The 19,313-nt window shown below is 39.7% G+C and overlaps 42 non-coding genes across 42 annotated transcripts; all 42 read right to left on the bottom strand.

Moving 5' to 3' along the window:
- Positions 1-275: 275 nt before the first annotated feature.
- LOC143743771 (5S ribosomal RNA) lies at positions 276-394 on the bottom strand. Its single transcript, XR_013205529.1, has one exon. It is a non-coding gene; the product is annotated as a 5S ribosomal RNA (ribosomal RNA).
- Positions 395-766: 372 nt separating this feature from the next.
- LOC143743769 (5S ribosomal RNA) lies at positions 767-885 on the bottom strand. Its single transcript, XR_013205527.1, has one exon. It is a non-coding gene; the product is annotated as a 5S ribosomal RNA (ribosomal RNA).
- Positions 886-1,256: 371 nt separating this feature from the next.
- Positions 1,257-1,375, bottom strand: LOC143743768 (5S ribosomal RNA). Its single transcript, XR_013205526.1, has one exon. It is a non-coding gene; the product is annotated as a 5S ribosomal RNA (ribosomal RNA).
- Positions 1,376-1,746: 371 nt separating this feature from the next.
- On the bottom strand, positions 1,747-1,865 carry LOC143743767 (5S ribosomal RNA). The gene has a single exon (XR_013205525.1). It is a non-coding gene; the product is annotated as a 5S ribosomal RNA (ribosomal RNA).
- A 162-nt stretch (positions 1,866-2,027) lies between these two features.
- On the bottom strand, positions 2,028-2,146 carry LOC143743766 (5S ribosomal RNA). The gene has a single exon (XR_013205524.1). It is a non-coding gene; the product is annotated as a 5S ribosomal RNA (ribosomal RNA).
- Positions 2,147-2,517: 371 nt separating this feature from the next.
- Positions 2,518-2,636, bottom strand: LOC143743765 (5S ribosomal RNA). Its single transcript, XR_013205523.1, has one exon. It is a non-coding gene; the product is annotated as a 5S ribosomal RNA (ribosomal RNA).
- Positions 2,637-3,008: 372 nt separating this feature from the next.
- Positions 3,009-3,127, bottom strand: LOC143743764 (5S ribosomal RNA). Its single transcript, XR_013205522.1, has one exon. It is a non-coding gene; the product is annotated as a 5S ribosomal RNA (ribosomal RNA).
- Positions 3,128-3,498: 371 nt separating this feature from the next.
- On the bottom strand, positions 3,499-3,617 carry LOC143743763 (5S ribosomal RNA). Its single transcript, XR_013205521.1, has one exon. It is a non-coding gene; the product is annotated as a 5S ribosomal RNA (ribosomal RNA).
- A 372-nt stretch (positions 3,618-3,989) lies between these two features.
- LOC143743761 (5S ribosomal RNA) lies at positions 3,990-4,108 on the bottom strand. Its single transcript, XR_013205520.1, has one exon. It is a non-coding gene; the product is annotated as a 5S ribosomal RNA (ribosomal RNA).
- A 363-nt stretch (positions 4,109-4,471) lies between these two features.
- Positions 4,472-4,590, bottom strand: LOC143743760 (5S ribosomal RNA). The gene has a single exon (XR_013205519.1). It is a non-coding gene; the product is annotated as a 5S ribosomal RNA (ribosomal RNA).
- A 362-nt stretch (positions 4,591-4,952) lies between these two features.
- LOC143743759 (5S ribosomal RNA) lies at positions 4,953-5,071 on the bottom strand. Its single transcript, XR_013205518.1, has one exon. It is a non-coding gene; the product is annotated as a 5S ribosomal RNA (ribosomal RNA).
- A 371-nt stretch (positions 5,072-5,442) lies between these two features.
- LOC143743981 (5S ribosomal RNA) lies at positions 5,443-5,561 on the bottom strand. Its single transcript, XR_013205718.1, has one exon. It is a non-coding gene; the product is annotated as a 5S ribosomal RNA (ribosomal RNA).
- A 162-nt stretch (positions 5,562-5,723) lies between these two features.
- Positions 5,724-5,842, bottom strand: LOC143743757 (5S ribosomal RNA). The gene has a single exon (XR_013205516.1). It is a non-coding gene; the product is annotated as a 5S ribosomal RNA (ribosomal RNA).
- A 371-nt stretch (positions 5,843-6,213) lies between these two features.
- LOC143743756 (5S ribosomal RNA) lies at positions 6,214-6,332 on the bottom strand. Its single transcript, XR_013205515.1, has one exon. It is a non-coding gene; the product is annotated as a 5S ribosomal RNA (ribosomal RNA).
- Positions 6,333-6,703: 371 nt separating this feature from the next.
- LOC143743755 (5S ribosomal RNA) lies at positions 6,704-6,822 on the bottom strand. The gene has a single exon (XR_013205514.1). It is a non-coding gene; the product is annotated as a 5S ribosomal RNA (ribosomal RNA).
- Positions 6,823-7,193: 371 nt separating this feature from the next.
- On the bottom strand, positions 7,194-7,312 carry LOC143743754 (5S ribosomal RNA). Its single transcript, XR_013205513.1, has one exon. It is a non-coding gene; the product is annotated as a 5S ribosomal RNA (ribosomal RNA).
- A 371-nt stretch (positions 7,313-7,683) lies between these two features.
- Positions 7,684-7,802, bottom strand: LOC143743753 (5S ribosomal RNA). The gene has a single exon (XR_013205512.1). It is a non-coding gene; the product is annotated as a 5S ribosomal RNA (ribosomal RNA).
- Positions 7,803-8,174: 372 nt separating this feature from the next.
- On the bottom strand, positions 8,175-8,293 carry LOC143743752 (5S ribosomal RNA). Its single transcript, XR_013205511.1, has one exon. It is a non-coding gene; the product is annotated as a 5S ribosomal RNA (ribosomal RNA).
- Positions 8,294-8,656: 363 nt separating this feature from the next.
- LOC143743750 (5S ribosomal RNA) lies at positions 8,657-8,775 on the bottom strand. The gene has a single exon (XR_013205510.1). It is a non-coding gene; the product is annotated as a 5S ribosomal RNA (ribosomal RNA).
- Positions 8,776-9,137: 362 nt separating this feature from the next.
- On the bottom strand, positions 9,138-9,256 carry LOC143743749 (5S ribosomal RNA). Its single transcript, XR_013205509.1, has one exon. It is a non-coding gene; the product is annotated as a 5S ribosomal RNA (ribosomal RNA).
- Positions 9,257-9,628: 372 nt separating this feature from the next.
- LOC143743980 (5S ribosomal RNA) lies at positions 9,629-9,747 on the bottom strand. Its single transcript, XR_013205717.1, has one exon. It is a non-coding gene; the product is annotated as a 5S ribosomal RNA (ribosomal RNA).
- A 162-nt stretch (positions 9,748-9,909) lies between these two features.
- LOC143743748 (5S ribosomal RNA) lies at positions 9,910-10,028 on the bottom strand. Its single transcript, XR_013205508.1, has one exon. It is a non-coding gene; the product is annotated as a 5S ribosomal RNA (ribosomal RNA).
- Positions 10,029-10,399: 371 nt separating this feature from the next.
- Positions 10,400-10,518, bottom strand: LOC143743747 (5S ribosomal RNA). The gene has a single exon (XR_013205507.1). It is a non-coding gene; the product is annotated as a 5S ribosomal RNA (ribosomal RNA).
- A 372-nt stretch (positions 10,519-10,890) lies between these two features.
- Positions 10,891-11,009, bottom strand: LOC143743745 (5S ribosomal RNA). The gene has a single exon (XR_013205505.1). It is a non-coding gene; the product is annotated as a 5S ribosomal RNA (ribosomal RNA).
- A 371-nt stretch (positions 11,010-11,380) lies between these two features.
- On the bottom strand, positions 11,381-11,499 carry LOC143743744 (5S ribosomal RNA). Its single transcript, XR_013205504.1, has one exon. It is a non-coding gene; the product is annotated as a 5S ribosomal RNA (ribosomal RNA).
- Positions 11,500-11,869: 370 nt separating this feature from the next.
- Positions 11,870-11,988, bottom strand: LOC143743978 (5S ribosomal RNA). Its single transcript, XR_013205715.1, has one exon. It is a non-coding gene; the product is annotated as a 5S ribosomal RNA (ribosomal RNA).
- A 162-nt stretch (positions 11,989-12,150) lies between these two features.
- Positions 12,151-12,269, bottom strand: LOC143743743 (5S ribosomal RNA). Its single transcript, XR_013205503.1, has one exon. It is a non-coding gene; the product is annotated as a 5S ribosomal RNA (ribosomal RNA).
- Positions 12,270-12,640: 371 nt separating this feature from the next.
- LOC143743742 (5S ribosomal RNA) lies at positions 12,641-12,759 on the bottom strand. Its single transcript, XR_013205502.1, has one exon. It is a non-coding gene; the product is annotated as a 5S ribosomal RNA (ribosomal RNA).
- Positions 12,760-13,130: 371 nt separating this feature from the next.
- Positions 13,131-13,249, bottom strand: LOC143743741 (5S ribosomal RNA). The gene has a single exon (XR_013205501.1). It is a non-coding gene; the product is annotated as a 5S ribosomal RNA (ribosomal RNA).
- Positions 13,250-13,611: 362 nt separating this feature from the next.
- On the bottom strand, positions 13,612-13,730 carry LOC143744038 (5S ribosomal RNA). The gene has a single exon (XR_013205770.1). It is a non-coding gene; the product is annotated as a 5S ribosomal RNA (ribosomal RNA).
- A 372-nt stretch (positions 13,731-14,102) lies between these two features.
- On the bottom strand, positions 14,103-14,221 carry LOC143743977 (5S ribosomal RNA). Its single transcript, XR_013205714.1, has one exon. It is a non-coding gene; the product is annotated as a 5S ribosomal RNA (ribosomal RNA).
- Positions 14,222-14,383: 162 nt separating this feature from the next.
- On the bottom strand, positions 14,384-14,502 carry LOC143744037 (5S ribosomal RNA). Its single transcript, XR_013205769.1, has one exon. It is a non-coding gene; the product is annotated as a 5S ribosomal RNA (ribosomal RNA).
- Positions 14,503-14,873: 371 nt separating this feature from the next.
- LOC143744036 (5S ribosomal RNA) lies at positions 14,874-14,992 on the bottom strand. Its single transcript, XR_013205768.1, has one exon. It is a non-coding gene; the product is annotated as a 5S ribosomal RNA (ribosomal RNA).
- A 372-nt stretch (positions 14,993-15,364) lies between these two features.
- On the bottom strand, positions 15,365-15,483 carry LOC143744035 (5S ribosomal RNA). Its single transcript, XR_013205767.1, has one exon. It is a non-coding gene; the product is annotated as a 5S ribosomal RNA (ribosomal RNA).
- Positions 15,484-15,854: 371 nt separating this feature from the next.
- Positions 15,855-15,973, bottom strand: LOC143744034 (5S ribosomal RNA). The gene has a single exon (XR_013205766.1). It is a non-coding gene; the product is annotated as a 5S ribosomal RNA (ribosomal RNA).
- A 371-nt stretch (positions 15,974-16,344) lies between these two features.
- LOC143743976 (5S ribosomal RNA) lies at positions 16,345-16,463 on the bottom strand. Its single transcript, XR_013205713.1, has one exon. It is a non-coding gene; the product is annotated as a 5S ribosomal RNA (ribosomal RNA).
- A 162-nt stretch (positions 16,464-16,625) lies between these two features.
- Positions 16,626-16,744, bottom strand: LOC143744032 (5S ribosomal RNA). Its single transcript, XR_013205764.1, has one exon. It is a non-coding gene; the product is annotated as a 5S ribosomal RNA (ribosomal RNA).
- Positions 16,745-17,116: 372 nt separating this feature from the next.
- LOC143744031 (5S ribosomal RNA) lies at positions 17,117-17,235 on the bottom strand. Its single transcript, XR_013205763.1, has one exon. It is a non-coding gene; the product is annotated as a 5S ribosomal RNA (ribosomal RNA).
- Positions 17,236-17,606: 371 nt separating this feature from the next.
- On the bottom strand, positions 17,607-17,725 carry LOC143744030 (5S ribosomal RNA). The gene has a single exon (XR_013205762.1). It is a non-coding gene; the product is annotated as a 5S ribosomal RNA (ribosomal RNA).
- A 371-nt stretch (positions 17,726-18,096) lies between these two features.
- Positions 18,097-18,215, bottom strand: LOC143744029 (5S ribosomal RNA). Its single transcript, XR_013205761.1, has one exon. It is a non-coding gene; the product is annotated as a 5S ribosomal RNA (ribosomal RNA).
- Positions 18,216-18,587: 372 nt separating this feature from the next.
- On the bottom strand, positions 18,588-18,706 carry LOC143744027 (5S ribosomal RNA). The gene has a single exon (XR_013205760.1). It is a non-coding gene; the product is annotated as a 5S ribosomal RNA (ribosomal RNA).
- Positions 18,707-18,868: 162 nt separating this feature from the next.
- On the bottom strand, positions 18,869-18,987 carry LOC143744026 (5S ribosomal RNA). Its single transcript, XR_013205759.1, has one exon. It is a non-coding gene; the product is annotated as a 5S ribosomal RNA (ribosomal RNA).
- Positions 18,988-19,313: the final 326 nt, after the last annotated feature.

Raw genomic sequence — 19,313 nt, 5'->3', positions numbered from 1 at the left:
TCTGAAGAATCTCAGAGACTTTTTAAGGCTTTTTGAAGAAGCTCAGGGACTCTTTTTTTTTTTTCTTAAAAAAGCTTACAACACCTAGTATTCCCATGCGGCCTCCCATCCAAGTACTAACCAGGCCTTATTTAAAAGCTTAGACCATTAGTGAAGAAGACTAAGAAGAACTTTTGAAAAAACTCAAACTCTTTCATGCTTTCTGAAGAATCTCAGAGACTTTTTAAGGCTTTTTGAAGCTCAGGCACTCTTTTTTTTTTTTTTTTTTTTTTAAAAGCTTACAGCACCTGGTATTCCCAGGCGGTCTCCCATCCAAGTACTAACCAGGCCCGACCCTGCTTAGCTTCCGAGATCAGACGAGATCGGGCGTGCCCAAGGTGGTATGGCCGTAAGCTAAAACTGCTGCCAAAATTGGGCTATTTAAAAGGTTAGACCATTTGTGAAGAAAACTAAGAACAACTTTTGAAAAAACTCAAGCTCTTTCATGCTTTCTGAAGAATCTCAGAGACTTTTTAAGGCTTTTTGAAGAAGCTCAGGGACTCTTTTTTTTTTTTCTTAAAAAAGCTTACAACACCTAGTATTCCCATGCGGCCTCCCATCCAAGTACTAACCAGGCCTTATTTAAAAGCTTAGACCATTAGTGAAGAAGACTAAGAAGAACTTTTGAAAAAACTCAAACTCTTTCATGCTTTCTGAAGAATCTCAGAGACTTTTTAAGGCTTTTTGAAGCTCAGGCACTCTTTTTTTTTTTTTTTTTTTTTTTAAAAGCTTACAGCACCTGGTATTCCCAGGCGGTCTCCCATCCAAGTACTAACCAGGCCCGACCCTGCTTAGCTTCCGAGATCAGACGAGATCGGGCGTGCCCAAGGTGGTATGGCCGTAAGCTAAAACTGCTGCCAAAATTGGGCTATTTAAAAGGTTAGACCATTAGTGAAGAAAACTAAGAACAACTTTTGAAAAAACTCAAGCTCTTTCATGCTTTCTGAAGAATCTCAGAGACTTTTTAAGGCTTTTTGAAGAAGCTCAGGGACTCTTTTTTTTTTTTCTTAAAAAAGCTTACAACACCTAGTATTCCCATGCGGCCTCCCATCCAAGTACTAACCAGGCCTTATTTAAAAGCTTAGACCATTAGTGAAGAAGACTAAGAAGAACTTTTGAAAAAACTCAAACTCTTTCATGCTTTCTGAAGAATCTCAGAGACTTTTTAAGGCTTTTTGAAGCTCAGGCACTCTTTTTTTTTTTTTTTTTTTTTTAAAAGCTTACAGCACCTGGTATTCCCAGGCGGTCTCCCATCCAAGTACTAACCAGGCCCGACCCTGCTTAGCTTCCGAGATCAGACGAGATCGGGCGTGCCCAAGGTGGTATGGCCGTAAGCTAAAACTGCTGCCAAAATTGGGCTATTTAAAAGGTTAGACCATTAGTGAAGAAAACTAAGAACAACTTTTGAAAAAACTCAAGCTCTTTCATGCTTTCTGAAGAATCTCAGAGACTTTTTAAGGCTTTTTGAAGAAGCTCAGGGACTCTTTTTTTTTTTTCTTAAAAAAGCTTACAACACCTAGTATTCCCATGCGGCCTCCCATCCAAGTACTAACCAGGCCTTATTTAAAAGCTTAGACCATTAGTGAAGAAGACTAAGAAGAACTTTTGAAAAAACTCAAACTCTTTCATGCTTTCTGAAGAATCTCAGAGACTTTTTAAGGCTTTTTGAAGCTCAGGCACTCTTTTTTTTTTTTTTTTTTTTTTAAAAGCTTACAGCACCTGGTATTCCCAGGCGGTCTCCCATCCAAGTACTAACCAGGCCCGACCCTGCTTAGCTTCCGAGATCAGACGAGATCGGGCGTGCCCAAGGTGGTATGGCCGTAAGCGAATACTGCTGCCAAAATTGGGCTATTTAAAAGGTTAGACCATTAGTGAAGAAAACTAAGAACAACTTTTGAAAAAACTCAAACTCTTTCATGCTTTCTGAAGAATCTCAGAGACTTTTTAAGGCTTTTTGAAGCTCAGGCACTCTTTTTTTTTTTTTTAAAAGCTTACAGCACCTGGTATTCCCAGGCGGTCTCCCATCCAAGTACTAACCAGGCCCGACCCTGCTTAGCTTCCGAGATCAGACGAGATCGGGCGTGCCCAAGGTGGTATGGCCGTAAGCTAAAACTGCTGCCAAAATTGGGCTATTTAAAAGGTTAGACCATTAGTGAAGAAAACTAAGAACAACTTTTGAAAAAACTCAAGCTCTTTCATGCTTTCTGAAGAATCTCAGAGACTTTTTAAGGCTTTTTGAAGAAGCTCAGGGACTCTTTTTTTTTTTTCTTAAAAAAGCTTACAACACCTAGTATTCCCATGCGGCCTCCCATCCAAGTACTAACCAGGCCTTATTTAAAAGCTTAGACCATTAGTGAAGAAGACTAAGAAGAACTTTTGAAAAAACTCAAACTCTTTCATGCTTTCTGAAGAATCTCAGAGACTTTTTAAGGCTTTTTGAAGCTCAGGCACTCTTTTTTTTTTTTTTTTTTTTTTAAAAGCTTACAGCACCTGGTATTCCCAGGCGGTCTCCCATCCAAGTACTAACCAGGCCCGACCCTGCTTAGCTTCCGAGATCAGACGAGATCGGGCGTGCCCAAGGTGGTATGGCCGTAAGCTAAAACTGCTGCCAAAATTGGGCTATTTAAAAGGTTAGACCATTTGTGAAGAAAACTAAGAACAACTTTTGAAAAAACTCAAGCTCTTTCATGCTTTCTGAAGAATCTCAGAGACTTTTTAAGGCTTTTTGAAGAAGCTCAGGGACTCTTTTTTTTTTTTCTTAAAAAAGCTTACAACACCTAGTATTCCCATGCGGCCTCCCATCCAAGTACTAACCAGGCCTTATTTAAAAGCTTAGACCATTAGTGAAGAAGACTAAGAAGAACTTTTGAAAAAACTCAAACTCTTTCATGCTTTCTGAAGAATCTCAGAGACTTTTTAAGGCTTTTTGAAGCTCAGGCACTCTTTTTTTTTTTTTTTTTTTTTTTAAAAGCTTACAGCACCTGGTATTCCCAGGCGGTCTCCCATCCAAGTACTAACCAGGCCCGACCCTGCTTAGCTTCCGAGATCAGACGAGATCGGGCGTGCCCAAGGTGGTATGGCCGTAAGCTAAAACTGCTGCCAAAATTGGGCTATTTAAAAGGTTAGACCATTAGTGAAGAAAACTAAGAACAACTTTTGAAAAAACTCAAGCTCTTTCATGCTTTCTGAAGAATCTCAGAGACTTTTTAAGGCTTTTTGAAGAAGCTCAGGGACTCTTTTTTTTTTTTCTTAAAAAAGCTTACAACACCTAGTATTCCCATGCGGCCTCCCATCCAAGTACTAACCAGGCCTTATTTAAAAGCTTAGACCATTAGTGAAGAAGACTAAGAAGAACTTTTGAAAAAACTCAAACTCTTTCATGCTTTCTGAAGAATCTCAGAGACTTTTTAAGGCTTTTTGAAGCTCAGGCACTCTTTTTTTTTTTTTTTTTTTTTTAAAAGCTTACAGCACCTGGTATTCCCAGGCGGTCTCCCATCCAAGTACTAACCAGGCCCGACCCTGCTTAGCTTCCGAGATCAGACGAGATCGGGCGTGCCCAAGGTGGTATGGCCGTAAGCTAAAACTGCTGCCAAAATTGGGCTATTTAAAAGGTTAGACCATTAGTGAAGAAAACTAAGAACAACTTTTGAAAAAACTCAAGCTCTTTCATGCTTTCTGAAGAATCTCAGAGACTTTTTAAGGCTTTTTGAAGAAGCTCAGGGACTCTTTTTTTTTTTTCTTAAAAAAGCTTACAACACCTAGTATTCCCATGCGGCCTCCCATCCAAGTACTAACCAGGCCTTATTTAAAAGCTTAGACCATTAGTGAAGAAGACTAAGAAGAACTTTTGAAAAAACTCAAACTCTTTCATGCTTTCTGAAGAATCTCAGAGACTTTTTAAGGCTTTTTGAAGCTCAGGCACTCTTTTTTTTTTTTTTTTTTTTTTTAAAAGCTTACAGCACCTGGTATTCCCAGGCGGTCTCCCATCCAAGTACTAACCAGGCCCGACCCTGCTTAGCTTCCGAGATCAGACGAGATCGGGCGTGCCCAAGGTGGTATGGCCGTAAGCTAAAACTGCTGCCAAAATTGGGCTATTTAAAAGGTTAGACCATTAGTGAAGAAAACTAAGAACAACTTTTGAAAAAACTCAAGCTCTTTCATGCTTTCTGAAGAATCTCAGAGACTTTTTAAGGCTTTTTGAAGAAGCTCAGGGACTCTTTTTTTTTTTTCTTAAAAAAGCTTACAACACCTAGTATTCCCATGCGGCCTCCCATCCAAGTACTAACCAGGCCTTATTTAAAAGCTTAGACCATTAGTGAAGAAGACTAAGAAGAACTTTTGAAAAAACTCAAACTCTTTCATGCTTTCTGAAGAATCTCAGAGACTTTTTAAGGCTTTTTGAAGCTCAGGCACTCTTTTTTTTTTTTTTAAAAGCTTACAGCACCTGGTATTCCCAGGCGGTCTCCCATCCAAGTACTAACCAGGCCCGACCCTGCTTAGCTTCCGAGATCAGACGAGATCGGGCGTGCCCAAGGTGGTATGGCCGTAAGCTAAAACTGCTGCCAAAATTGGGCTATTTAAAAGGTTAGACCATTAGTGAAGAAAACTAAGAACAACTTTTGAAAAAACTCAAGCTCTTTCATGCTTTCTGAAGAATCTCAGAGACTTTTTAAGTCTTTTTGAAGAAGCTCAGGCACTCTTTTTTTTTTTCTTAAAAAAGCTTACAACACCCAGTATTCCCATGCGGCCTCCCATCCAAGTACTAACCAGGCCTTATTTAAAAGCTTAGACCATTAGTGAAGAAGACTAAGAAGAACTTTTGAAAAAACTCAAACTCTTTCATGCTTTCTGAAGAATCTCAGAGACTTTTTAAGGCTTTTTGAAGCTCAGGCACTCTTTTTTTTTTTTTAAAAAGCTTACAGCACCTGGTATTCCCAGGCGGTCTCCCATCCAAGTACTAACCAGGCCCGACCCTGCTTAGCTTCCGAGATCAGACGAGATCGGGCGTGCCCAAGGTGGTATGGCCGTAAGCTAAAACTGCTGCCAAAATTGGGCTATTTAAAAGGTTAGACCATTTGTGAAGAAAACTAAGAACAACTTTTGAAAAAACTCAAGCTCTTTCATGCTTTCTGAAGAATCTCAGAGACTTTTTAAGGCTTTTTGAAGAAGCTCAGGGACTCTTTTTTTTTTTTCTTAAAAATTTTTACAACACCTAGTATTCCCATGCGGCCTCCCATCCAAGTACTAACCAGGCCTTATTTAAAAGCTTAGACCATTAGTGAAGAAGACTAAGAAGAACTTTTGAAAAAACTCAAACTCTTTCATGCTTTCTGAAGAATCTCAGAGACTTTTTAAGGCTTTTTGAAGCTCAGGCACTCTTTTTTTTTTTTTTTTTTTTTTAAAAGCTTACAGCACCTGGTATTCCCAGGCGGTCTCCCATCCAAGTACTAACCAGTCCCGACCCTGCTTAGCTTCCGAGATCAGACGAGATCGGGCGTGCCCAAGGTGGTATGGCCGTAAGCGAATACTGCTGCCAAAATTGGGCTATTTAAAAGGTTAGACCATTAGTGAAGAAAACTAAGAACAACTTTTGAAAAAACTCAAACTCTTTCATGCTTTCTGAAGAATCTCAGAGACTTTTTAAGGCTTTTTGAAGCTCAGGCACTCTTTTTTTTTTTTTTAAAAGCTTACAGCACCTGGTATTCCCAGGCGGTCTCCCATCCAAGTACTAACCAGGCCCGACCCTGCTTAGCTTCCGAGATCAGACGAGATCGGGCGTGCCCAAGGTGGTATGGCCGTAAGCTAAAACTGCTGCCAAAATTGGGCTATTTAAAAGGTTAGACCATTAGTGAAGAAAACTAAGAACAACTTTTGAAAAAACTCAAGCTCTTTCATGCTTTCTGAAGAATCTCAGAGACTTTTTAAGGCTTTTTGAAGAAGCTCAGGGACTCTTTTTTTTTTTTCTTAAAAAAGCTTACAACACCTAGTATTCCCATGCGGCCTCCCATCCAAGTACTAACCAGGCCTTATTTAAAAGCTTAGACCATTAGTGAAGAAGACTAAGAAGAACTTTTGAAAAAACTCAAACTCTTTCATGCTTTCTGAAGAATCTCAGAGACTTTTTAAGGCTTTTTGAAGCTCAGGCACTCTTTTTTTTTTTTTTTTTTTTTTAAAAGCTTACAGCACCTGGTATTCCCAGGCGGTCTCCCATCCAAGTACTAACCAGGCCCGACCCTGCTTAGCTTCCGAGATCAGACGAGATCGGGCGTGCCCAAGGTGGTATGGCCGTAAGCTAAAACTGCTGCCAAAATTGGGCTATTTAAAAGGTTAGACCATTTGTGAAGAAAACTAAGAACAACTTTTGAAAAAACTCAAGCTCTTTCATGCTTTCTGAAGAATCTCAGAGACTTTTTAAGGCTTTTTGAAGAAGCTCAGGGACTCTTTTTTTTTTTTCTTAAAAAAGCTTACAACACCTAGTATTCCCATGCGGCCTCCCATCCAAGTACTAACCAGGCCTTATTTAAAAGCTTAGACCATTAGTGAAGAAGACTAAGAAGAACTTTTGAAAAAACTCAAACTCTTTCATGCTTTCTGAAGAATCTCAGAGACTTTTTAAGGCTTTTTGAAGCTCAGGCACTCTTTTTTTTTTTTTTTTTTTTTTAAAAGCTTACAGCACCTGGTATTCCCAGGCGGTCTCCCATCCAAGTACTAACCAGGCCCGACCCTGCTTAGCTTCCGAGATCAGACGAGATCGGGCGTGCCCAAGGTGGTATGGCCGTAAGCTAAAACTGCTGCCAAAATTGGGCTATTTAAAAGGTTAGACCATTAGTGAAGAAAACTAAGAACAACTTTTGAAAAAACTCAAGCTCTTTCATGCTTTCTGAAGAATCTCAGAGACTTTTTAAGGCTTTTTGAAGAAGCTCAGGGACTCTTTTTTTTTTTTCTTAAAAAAGCTTACAACACCTAGTATTCCCATGCGGCCTCCCATCCAAGTACTAACCAGGCCTTATTTAAAAGCTTAGACCATTAGTGAAGAAGACTAAGAAGAACTTTTGAAAAAACTCAAACTCTTTCATGCTTTCTGAAGAATCTCAGAGACTTTTTAAGGCTTTTTGAAGCTCAGGCACTCTTTTTTTTTTTTTTTTTTTTTTAAAAGCTTACAGCACCTGGTATTCCCAGGCGGTCTCCCATCCAAGTACTAACCAGGCCCGACCCTGCTTAGCTTCCGAGATCAGACGAGATCGGGCGTGCCCAAGGTGGTATGGCCGTAAGCTAAAACTGCTGCCAAAATTGGGCTATTTAAAAGGTTAGACCATTAGTGAAGAAAACTAAGAACAACTTTTGAAAAAACTCAAGCTCTTTCATGCTTTCTGAAGAATCTCAGAGACTTTTTAAGGCTTTTTGAAGAAGCTCAGGGACTCTTTTTTTTTTTTCTTAAAAAAGCTTACAACACCTAGTATTCCCATGCGGCCTCCCATCCAAGTACTAACCAGGCCTTATTTAAAAGCTTAGACCATTAGTGAAGAAGACTAAGAAGAACTTTTGAAAAAACTCAAACTCTTTCATGCTTTCTGAAGAATCTCAGAGACTTTTTAAGGCTTTTTGAAGCTCAGGCACTCTTTTTTTTTTTTTTTTTTTTTTAAAAGCTTACAGCACCTGGTATTCCCAGGCGGTCTCCCATCCAAGTACTAACCAGGCCCGACCCTGCTTAGCTTCCGAGATCAGACGAGATCGGGCGTGCCCAAGGTGGTATGGCCGTAAGCTAAAACTGCTGCCAAAATTGGGCTATTTAAAAGGTTAGACCATTAGTGAAGAAAACTAAGAACAACTTTTGAAAAAACTCAAGCTCTTTCATGCTTTCTGAAGAATCTCAGAGACTTTTTAAGGCTTTTTGAAGAAGCTCAGGGACTCTTTTTTTTTTTTCTTAAAAAAGCTTACAACACCTAGTATTCCCATGCGGCCTCCCATCCAAGTACTAACCAGGCCTTATTTAAAAGCTTAGACCATTAGTGAAGAAGACTAAGAAGAACTTTTGAAAAAACTCAAACTCTTTCATGCTTTCTGAAGAATCTCAGAGACTTTTTAAGGCTTTTTGAAGCTCAGGCACTCTTTTTTTTTTTTTTTTTTTTTTTAAAAGCTTACAGCACCTGGTATTCCCAGGCGGTCTCCCATCCAAGTACTAACCAGGCCCGACCCTGCTTAGCTTCCGAGATCAGACGAGATCGGGCGTGCCCAAGGTGGTATGGCCGTAAGCTAAAACTGCTGCCAAAATTGGGCTATTTAAAAGGTTAGACCATTAGTGAAGAAAACTAAGAACAACTTTTGAAAAAACTCAAGCTCTTTCATGCTTTCTGAAGAATCTCAGAGACTTTTTAAGGCTTTTTGAAGAAGCTCAGGGACTCTTTTTTTTTTTTCTTAAAAAAGCTTACAACACCTAGTATTCCCATGCGGCCTCCCATCCAAGTACTAACCAGGCCTTATTTAAAAGCTTAGACCATTAGTGAAGAAGACTAAGAAGAACTTTTGAAAAAACTCAAACTCTTTCATGCTTTCTGAAGAATCTCAGAGACTTTTTAAGGCTTTTTGAAGCTCAGGCACTCTTTTTTTTTTTTTTAAAAGCTTACAGCACCTGGTATTCCCAGGCGGTCTCCCATCCAAGTACTAACCAGGCCCGACCCTGCTTAGCTTCCGAGATCAGACGAGATCGGGCGTGCCCAAGGTGGTATGGCCGTAAGCTAAAACTGCTGCCAAAATTGGGCTATTTAAAAGGTTAGACCATTAGTGAAGAAAACTAAGAACAACTTTTGAAAAAACTCAAGCTCTTTCATGCTTTCTGAAGAATCTCAGAGACTTTTTAAGTCTTTTTGAAGAAGCTCAGGCACTCTTTTTTTTTTTCTTAAAAAAGCTTACAACACCCAGTATTCCCATGCGGCCTCCCATCCAAGTACTAACCAGGCCTTATTTAAAAGCTTAGACCATTAGTGAAGAAGACTAAGAAGAACTTTTGAAAAAACTCAAACTCTTTCATGCTTTCTGAAGAATCTCAGAGACTTTTTAAGGCTTTTTGAAGCTCAGGCACTCTTTTTTTTTTTTTAAAAAGCTTACAGCACCTGGTATTCCCAGGCGGTCTCCCATCCAAGTACTAACCAGGCCCGACCCTGCTTAGCTTCCGAGATCAGACGAGATCGGGCGTGCCCAAGGTGGTATGGCCGTAAGCTAAAACTGCTGCCAAAATTGGGCTATTTAAAAGGTTAGACCATTTGTGAAGAAAACTAAGAACAACTTTTGAAAAAACTCAAGCTCTTTCATGCTTTCTGAAGAATCTCAGAGACTTTTTAAGGCTTTTTGAAGAAGCTCAGGGACTCTTTTTTTTTTTTCTTAAAAATTTTTACAACACCTAGTATTCCCATGCGGCCTCCCATCCAAGTACTAACCAGGCCTTATTTAAAAGCTTAGACCATTAGTGAAGAAGACTAAGAAGAACTTTTGAAAAAACTCAAACTCTTTCATGCTTTCTGAAGAATCTCAGAGACTTTTTAAGGCTTTTTGAAGCTCAGGCACTCTTTTTTTTTTTTTTTTTTTTTTTAAAAGCTTACAGCACCTGGTATTCCCAGGCGGTCTCCCATCCAAGTACTAACCAGTCCCGACCCTGCTTAGCTTCCGAGATCAGACGAGATCGGGCGTGCCCAAGGTGGTATGGCCGTAAGCGAATACTGCTGCCAAAATTGGGCTATTTAAAAGGTTAGACCATTAGTGAAGAAAACTAAGAACAACTTTTGAAAAAACTCAAACTCTTTCATGCTTTCTGAAGAATCTCAGAGACTTTTTAAGGCTTTTTGAAGCTCAGGCACTCTTTTTTTTTTTTTTAAAAGCTTACAGCACCTGGTATTCCCAGGCGGTCTCCCATCCAAGTACTAACCAGGCCCGACCCTGCTTAGCTTCCGAGATCAGACGAGATCGGGCGTGCCCAAGGTGGTATGGCCGTAAGCTAAAACTGCTGCCAAAATTGGGCTATTTAAAAGGTTAGACCATTAGTGAAGAAAACTAAGAACAACTTTTGAAAAAACTCAAGCTCTTTCATGCTTTCTGAAGAATCTCAGAGACTTTTTAAGGCTTTTTGAAGAAGCTCAGGGACTCTTTTTTTTTTTTCTTAAAAAAGCTTACAACACCTAGTATTCCCATGCGGCCTCCCATCCAAGTACTAACCAGGCCTTATTTAAAAGCTTAGACCATTAGTGAAGAAGACTAAGAAGAACTTTTGAAAAAACTCAAACTCTTTCATGCTTTCTGAAGAATCTCAGAGACTTTTTAAGGCTTTTTGAAGCTCAGGCACTCTTTTTTTTTTTTTTTTTTTTTTAAAAGCTTACAGCACCTGGTATTCCCAGGCGGTCTCCCATCCAAGTACTAACCAGGCCCGACCCTGCTTAGCTTCCGAGATCAGACGAGATCGGGCGTGCCCAAGGTGGTATGGCCGTAAGCTAAAACTGCTGCCAAAATTGGGCTATTTAAAAGGTTAGACCATTTGTGAAGAAAACTAAGAACAACTTTTGAAAAAACTCAAGCTCTTTCATGCTTTCTGAAGAATCTCAGAGACTTTTTAAGGCTTTTTGAAGAAGCTCAGGGACTCTTTTTTTTTTTTCTTAAAAAAGCTTACAACACCTAGTATTCCCATGCGGCCTCCCATCCAAGTACTAACCAGGCCTTATTTAAAAGCTTAGACCATTAGTGAAGAAGACTAAGAAGAACTTTTGAAAAAACTCAAACTCTTTCATGCTTTCTGAAGAATCTCAGAGACTTTTTAAGGCTTTTTGAAGCTCAGGCACTCTTTTTTTTTTTTTTTTTTTTTTTAAAAGCTTACAGCACCTGGTATTCCCAGGCGGTCTCCCATCCAAGTACTAACCAGGCCCGACCCTGCTTAGCTTCCGAGATCAGACGAGATCGGGCGTGCCCAAGGTGGTATGGCCGTAAGCTAAAACTGCTGCCAAAATTGGGCTATTTAAAAGGTTAGACCATTAGTGAAGAAAACTAAGAACAACTTTTGAAAAAACTCAAGCTCTTTCATGCTTTCTGAAGAATCTCAGAGACTTTTTAAGGCTTTTTGAAGAAGCTCAGGGACTCTTTTTTTTTTTTCTTAAAAAAGCTTACAACACCTAGTATTCCCATGCGGCCTCCCATCCAAGTACTAACCAGGCCTTATTTAAAAGCTTAGACCATTAGTGAAGAAGACTAAGAAGAACTTTTGAAAAAACTCAAACTCTTTCATGCTTTCTGAAGAATCTCAGAGACTTTTTAAGGCTTTTTGAAGCTCAGGCACTCTTTTTTTTTTTTTTTTTTTTTTAAAAGCTTACAGCACCTGGTATTCCCAGGCGGTCTCCCATCCAAGTACTAACCAGGCCCGACCCTGCTTAGCTTCCGAGATCAGACGAGATCGGGCGTGCCCAAGGTGGTATGGCCGTAAGCTAAAACTGCTGCCAAAATTGGGCTATTTAAAAGGTTAGACCATTAGTGAAGAAAACTAAGAACAACTTTTGAAAAAACTCAAGCTCTTTCATGCTTTCTGAAGAATCTCAGAGACTTTTTAAGGCTTTTTGAAGAAGCTCAGGGACTCTTTTTTTTTTTTCTTAAAAATTTTTACAACACCTAGTATTCCCATGCGGCCTCCCATCCAAGTACTAACCAGGCCTTATTTAAAAGCTTAGACCATTAGTGAAGAAGACTAAGAAGAACTTTTGAAAAAACTCAAACTCTTTCATGCTTTCTGAAGAATCTCAGAGACTTTTTAAGGCTTTTTGAAGCTCAGGCACTCTTTTTTTTTTTTTTTTTTTTTAAAAGCTTACAGCACCTGGTATTCCCAGGCGGTCTCCCATCCAAGTACTAACCAGTCCCGACCCTGCTTAGCTTCCGAGATCAGACGAGATCGGGCGTGCCCAAGGTGGTATGGCCGTAAGCGAATACTGCTGCCAAAATTGGGCTATTTAAAAGGTTAGACCATTAGTGAAGAAAACTAAGAACAACTTTTGAAAAAACTCAAACTCTTTCATGCTTTCTGAAGAATCTCAGAGACTTTTTAAGGCTTTTTGAAGCTCAGGCACTCTTTTTTTTTTTTTTAAAAGCTTACAGCACCTGGTATTCCCAGGCGGTCTCCCATCCAAGTACTAACCAGGCCCGACCCTGCTTAGCTTCCGAGATCAGACGAGATCGGGCGTGCCCAAGGTGGTATGGCCGTAAGCTAAAACTGCTGCCAAAATTGGGCTATTTAAAAGGTTAGACCATTAGTGAAGAAAACTAAGAACAACTTTTGAAAAAACTCAAGCTCTTTCATGCTTTCTGAAGAATCTCAGAGACTTTTTAAGGCTTTTTGAAGAAGCTCAGGGACTCTTTTTTTTTTTTCTTAAAAAAGCTTACAACACCTAGTATTCCCATGCGGCCTCCCATCCAAGTACTAACCAGGCCTTATTTAAAAGCTTAGACCATTAGTGAAGAAGACTAAGAAGAACTTTTGAAAAAACTCAAACTCTTTCATGCTTTCTGAAGAATCTCAGAGACTTTTTAAGGCTTTTTGAAGCTCAGGCACTCTTTTTTTTTTTTTTTTTTTTTTAAAAGCTTACAGCACCTGGTATTCCCAGGCGGTCTCCCATCCAAGTACTAACCAGGCCCGACCCTGCTTAGCTTCCGAGATCAGACGAGATCGGGCGTGCCCAAGGTGGTATGGCCGTAAGCTAAAACTGCTGCCAAAATTGGGCTATTTAAAAGGTTAGACCATTAGTGAAGAAAACTAAGAACAACTTTTGAAAAAACTCAAGCTCTTTCATGCTTTCTGAAGAATCTCAGAGACTTTTTAAGGCTTTTTGAAGAAGCTCAGGGACTCTTTTTTTTTTTTCTTAAAAAAGCTTACAACACCTAGTATTCCCATGCGGCCTCCCATCCAAGTACTAACCAGGCCTTATTTAAAAGCTTAGACCATTAGTGAAGAAGACTAAGAAGAACTTTTGAAAAAACTCAAACTCTTTCATGCTTTCTGAAGAATCTCAGAGACTTTTTAAGGCTTTTTGAAGCTCAGGCACTCTTTTTTTTTTTTTTTTTTTTTTAAAAGCTTACAGCACCTGGTATTCCCAGGCGGTCTCCCATCCAAGTACTAACCAGGCCCGACCCTGCTTAGCTTCCGAGATCAGACGAGATCGGGCGTGCCCAAGGTGGTATGGCCGTAAGCTAAAACTGCTGCCAAAATTGGGCTATTTAAAAGGTTAGACCATTAGTGAAGAAAACTAAGAACAACTTTTGAAAAAACTCAAGCTCTTTCATGCTTTCTGAAGAATCTCAGAGACTTTTTAAGTCTTTTTGAAGAAGCTCAGGCACTCTTTTTTTTTTTCTTAAAAAAGCTTACAACACCCAGTATTCCCATGCGGCCTCCCATCCAAGTACTAACCAGGCCTTATTTAAAAGCTTAGACCATTAGTGAAGAAGACTAAGAAGAACTTTTGAAAAAACTCAAACTCTTTCATGCTTTCTGAAGAATCTCAGAGACTTTTTAAGGCTTTTTGAAGCTCAGGCACTCTTTTTTTTTTTTTAAAAAGCTTACAGCACCTGGTATTCCCAGGCGGTCTCCCATCCAAGTACTAACCAGGCCCGACCCTGCTTAGCTTCCGAGATCAGACGAGATCGGGCGTGCCCAAGGTGGTATGGCCGTAAGCTAAAACTGCTGCCAAAATTGGGCTATTTAAAAGGTTAGACCATTTGTGAAGAAAACTAAGAACAACTTTTGAAAAAACTCAAGCTCTTTCATGCTTTCTGAAGAATCTCAGAGACTTTTTAAGGCTTTTTGAAGAAGCTCAGGGACTCTTTTTTTTTTTTCTTAAAAATTTTTACAACACCTAGTATTCCCATGCGGCCTCCCATCCAAGTACTAACCAGGCCTTATTTAAAAGCTTAGACCATTAGTGAAGAAGACTAAGAAGAACTTTTGAAAAAACTCAAACTCTTTCATGCTTTCTGAAGAATCTCAGAGACTTTTTAAGGCTTTTTGAAGCTCAGGCACTCTTTTTTTTTTTTTTTTTTTTTTTAAAAGCTTACAGCACCTGGTATTCCCAGGCGGTCTCCCATCCAAGTACTAACCAGTCCCGACCCTGCTTAGCTTCCGAGATCAGACGAGATCGGGCGTGCCCAAGGTGGTATGGCCGTAAGCGAATACTGCTGCCAAAATTGGGCTATTTAAAAGGTTAGACCATTAGTGAAGAAAACTAAGAACAACTTTTGAAAAAACTCAAACTCTTTCATGCTTTCTGAAGAATCTCAGAGACTTTTTAAGGCTTTTTGAAGCTCAGGCACTCTTTTTTTTTTTTTTAAAAGCTTACAGCACCTGGTATTCCCAGGCGGTCTCCCATCCAAGTACTAACCAGGCCCGACCCTGCTTAGCTTCCGAGATCAGACGAGATCGGGCGTGCCCAAGGTGGTATGGCCGTAAGCTAAAACTGCTGCCAAAATTGGGCTATTTAAAAGGTTAGACCATTAGTGAAGAAAACTAAGAACAACTTTTGAAAAAACTCAAGCTCTTTCATGCTTTCTGAAGAATCTCAGAGACTTTTTAAGGCTTTTTGAAGAAGCTCAGGGACTCTTTTTTTTTTTTCTTAAAAAAGCTTACAACACCTAGTATTCCCATGCGGCCTCCCATCCAAGTACTAACCAGGCCTTATTTAAAAGCTTAGACCATTAGTGAAGAAGACTAAGAAGAACTTTTGAAAAAACTCAAACTCTTTCATGCTTTCTGAAGAATCTCAGAGACTTTTTAAGGCTTTTTGAAGCTCAGGCACTCTTTTTTTTTTTTTTTTTTTTTTAAAAGCTTACAGCACCTGGTATTCCCAGGCGGTCTCCCATCCAAGTACTAACCAGGCCCGACCCTGCTTAGCTTCCGAGATCAGACGAGATCGGGCGTGCCCAAGGTGGTATGGCCGTAAGCTAAAACTGCTGCCAAAATTGGGCTATTTAAAAGGTTAGACCATTTGTGAAGAAAACTAAGAACAACTTTTGAAAAAACTCAAGCTCTTTCATGCTTTCTGAAGAATCTCAGAGACTTTTTAAGGCTTTTTGAAGAAGCTCAGGGACTCTTTTTTTTTTTTCTTAAAAAAGCTTACAACACCTAGTATTCCCATGCGGCCTCCCATCCAAGTACTAACCAGGCCTTATTTAAAAGCTTAGACCATTAGTGAAGAAGACTAAGAAGAACTTTTGAAAAAACTCAAACTCTTTCATGCTTTCTGAAGAATCTCAGAGACTTTTTAAGGCTTTTTGAAGCTCAGGCACTCTTTTTTTTTTTTTTTTTTTTTTTAAAAGCTTACAGCACCTGGTATTCCCAGGCGGTCTCCCATCCAAGTACTAACCAGGCCCGACCCTGCTTAGCTTCCGAGATCAGACGAGATCGGGCGTGCCCAAGGTGGTATGGCCGTAAGCTAAAACTGCTGCCAAAATTGGGCTATTTAAAAGGTTAGACCATTAGTGAAGAAAACTAAGAACAACTTTTGAAAAAACTCAAGCTCTTTCATGCTTTCTGAAGAATCTCAGAGACTTTTTAAGGCTTTTTGAAGAAGCTCAGGGACTCTTTTTTTTTTTTCTTAAAAAAGCTTACAACACCTAGTATTCCCATGCGGCCTCCCATCCAAGTACTAACCAGGCCTTATTTAAAAGCTTAGACCATTAGTGAAGAAGACTAAGAAGAACTTTTGAAAAAACTCAAACTCTTTCATGCTTTCTGAAGAATCTCAGAGACTTTTTAAGGCTTTTTGAAGCTCAGGCACTCTTTTTTTTTTTTTTTTTTTTTTAAAAGCTTACAGCACCTGGTATTCCCAGGCGGTCTCCCATCCAAGTACTAACCAGGCCCGACCCTGCTTAGCTTCCGAGATCAGACGAGATCGGGCGTGCCCAAGGTGGTATGGCCGTAAGCTAAAACTGCTGCCAAAATTGGGCTATTTAAAAGGTTAGACCATTAGTGAAGAAAACTAAGAACAACTTTTGAAAAAACTCAAGCTCTTTCATGCTTTCTGAAGAATCTCAGAGACTTTTTAAGGCTTTTTGAAGAAGCTCAGGGACTCTTTTTTTTTTTTCTTAAAAATTTTTACAACACCTAGTATTCCCATGCGGCCTCCCATCCAAGTACTAACCAGGCCTTATTTAAAAGCTTAGACCATTAGTGAAGAAGACTAAGAAGAACTTTTGAAAAAACTCAAACTCTTTCATGCTTTCTGAAGAATCTCAGAGACTTTTTAAGGCTTTTTGAAGCTCAGGCACTCTTTTTTTTTTTTTTTTTTTTTTAAAAGCTTACAGCACCTGGTATTCCCAGGCGGTCTCCCATCCAAGTACTAACCAGTCCCGACCCTGCTTAGCTTCCGAGATCAGACGAGATCGGGCGTGCCCAAGGTGGTATGGCCGTAAGCGAATACTGCTGCCAAAATTGGGCTATTTAAAAGGTTAGACCATTAGTGAAGAAAACTAAGAACAACTTTTGAAAAAACTCAAACTCTTTCATGCTTTCTGAAGAATCTCAGAGACTTTTTAAGGCTTTTTGAAGCTCAGGCACTCTTTTTTTTTTTTTTAAAAGCTTACAGCACCTGGTATTCCCAGGCGGTCTCCCATCCAAGTACTAACCAGGCCCGACCCTGCTTAGCTTCCGAGATCAGACGAGATCGGGCGTGCCCAAGGTGGTATGGCCGTAAGCTAAAACTGCTGCCAAAATTGGGCTATTTAAAAGGTTAGACCATTAGTGAAGAAAACTAAGAACAACTTTTGAAAAAACTCAAGCTCTTTCATGCTTTCTGAAGAATCTCAGAGACTTTTTAAGGCTTTTTGAAGAAGCTCAGGGACTCTTTTTTTTTTTTCTTAAAAAAGCTTACAACACCTAGTATTCCCATGCGGCCTCCCATCCAAGTACTAACCAGGCCTTATTTAAAAGCTTAGACCATTAGTGAAGAAGACTAAGAAGAACTTTTGAAAAAACTCAAACTCTTTCATGCTTTCTGAAGAATCTCAGAGACTTTTTAAGGCTTTTTGAAGCTCAGGCACTCTTTTTTTTTTTTTTTTTTTTTTTAAAAGCTTACAGCACCTGGTATTCCCAGGCGGTCTCCCATCCAAGTACTAACCAGGCCCGACCCTGCTTAGCTTCCGAGATCAGACGAGATCGGGCGTGCCCAAGGTGGTATGGCCGTAAGCTAAAACTGCTGCCAAAATTGGGCTATTTAAAAGGTTAGACCATTAGTGAAGAAAACTAAGAACAACTTTTGAAAAAACTCAAGCTCTTTCATGCTTTCTGAAGAATCTCAGAGACTTTTTAAGGCTTTTTGAAGAAGCTCAGGGACTCTTTTTTTTTTTTCTTAAAAAAGCTTACAACACCTAGTATTCCCATGCGGCCTCCCATCCAAGTACTAACCAGGCCTTATTTAAAAGCTTAGACCATTAGTGAAGAAGACTAAGAAGAACTTTTGAAAAAACTCAAACTCTTTCATGCTTTCTGAAGAATCTCAGAGACTTTTTAAGGCTTTTTGAAGCTCAGGCACTCTTTTTTTTTTTTTTTTTTTTTTAAAAGCTTACAGCACCTGGTATTCCCAGGCGGTCTCCCATCCAAGTACTAACCAGGCCCGACCCTGCTTAGCTTCCGAGATCAGACGAGATCGGGCGTGCCCAAGGTGGTATGGCCGTAAGCTAAAACTGCTGCCAAAATTGGGCTATTTAAAAGGTTAGACCATTAGTGAAGAAAACTAAGAACAACTTTTGAAAAAACTCAAGCTCTTTCATGCTTTCTGAAGAATCTCAGAGACTTTTTAAGTCTTTTTGAAGAAGCTCAGGCACTCTTTTTTTTTTTCTTAAAAAAGCTTACAACACCCAGTATTCCCATGCGGCCTCCCATCCAAGTACTAACCAGGCCTTATTTAAAAGCTTAGACCATTAGTGAAGAAGACTAAGAAGAACTTTTGAAAAAACTCAAACTCTTTCATGCTTTCTGAAGAATCTCAGAGACTTTTTAAGGCTTTTTGAAGCTCAGGCACTCTTTTTTTTTTTTTTTTTTTTTTTAAAAGCTTACAGCACCTGGTATTCCCAGGCGGTCTCCCATCCAAGTACTAACCAGGCCCGACCCTGCTTAGCTTCCGAGATCAGACGAGATCGGGCGTGCCCAAGGTGGTATGGCCGTAAGCTAAAACTGCTGCCAAAATTGGGCTATTTAAAAGGTTAGACCATTAGTGAAGAAAACTAAGAACAACTTTTGAAAAAACTCAAGCTCTTTCATGCTTTCTGAAGAATCTCAGAGACTTTTTAAGGCTTTTTGAAGAAGCTCAGGGACTCTTTTTTTTTTTTCTTAAAAAAGCTTACAACACCTAGTATTCCCATGCGGCCTCCCATCCAAGTACTAACCAGGCCTTATTTAAAAGCTTAGACCATTAGTGAAGAAGACTAAGAAGAACTTTTGAAAAAACTCAAACTCTTTCATGCTTTCTGAAGAATCTCAGAGACTTTTTAAGGCTTTTTGAAGCTCAGGCACTCTTTTTTTTTTTTTTTTTTTTTTTAAAAGCTTACAGCACCTGGTATTCCCAGGCGGTCTCCCATCCAAGTACTAACCAGGCCCGACCCTGCTTAGCTTCCGAGATCAGACGAGATCGGGCGTGCCCAAGGTGGTATGGCCGTAAGCGAATACTGCTGCCAAAATTGGGCTATTTAAAAGGTTAGACCATTAGTGAAGAAAACTAAGAACAACTTTTGAAAAAACTCAAACTCTTTCATGCTTTCTGAAGAATCTCAGAGACTTTTTAAGGCTTTTTGAAGCTCAGGCACTCTTTTTTTTTTTTTTAAAAGCTTACAGCACCTGGTATTCCCAGGCGGTCTCCCATCCAAGTACTAACCAGGCCCGACCCTGCTTAGCTTCCGAGATCAGACGAGATCGGGCGTGCCCAAGGTGGTATGGCCGTAAGCTAAAACTGCTGCCAAAATTGGGCTATTTAAAAGGTTAGACCATTAGTGAAGAAAACTAAGAACAACTTTTGAAAAAACTCAAGCTCTTTCATGCTTTCTGAAGAATCTCAGAGACTTTTTAAGGCTTTTTGAAGAAGCTCAGGGACTCTTTTTTTTTTTTCTTAAAAAAGCTTACAACACCTAGTATTCCCATGCGGCCTCCCATCCAAGTACTAACCAGGCCTTATTTAAAAGCTTAGACCATTAGTGAAGAAGACTAAGAAGAACTTTTGAAAAAACTCAAACTCTTTCATGCTTTCTGAAGAATCTCAGAGACTTTTTAAGGC

This window comes from Siphateles boraxobius, unplaced genomic scaffold (assembly GCF_051911475.1).
Source record: "Siphateles boraxobius isolate OS27281-9 unplaced genomic scaffold, OSU_SipBor_1 190, whole genome shotgun sequence".
NCBI lineage: Eukaryota > Metazoa > Chordata > Actinopteri > Cypriniformes > Leuciscidae > Siphateles > Siphateles boraxobius.
The sequence above is the reverse complement of the archived record's forward strand: the minus strand, read 5'-3'. Positions and strand labels throughout refer to the sequence as shown.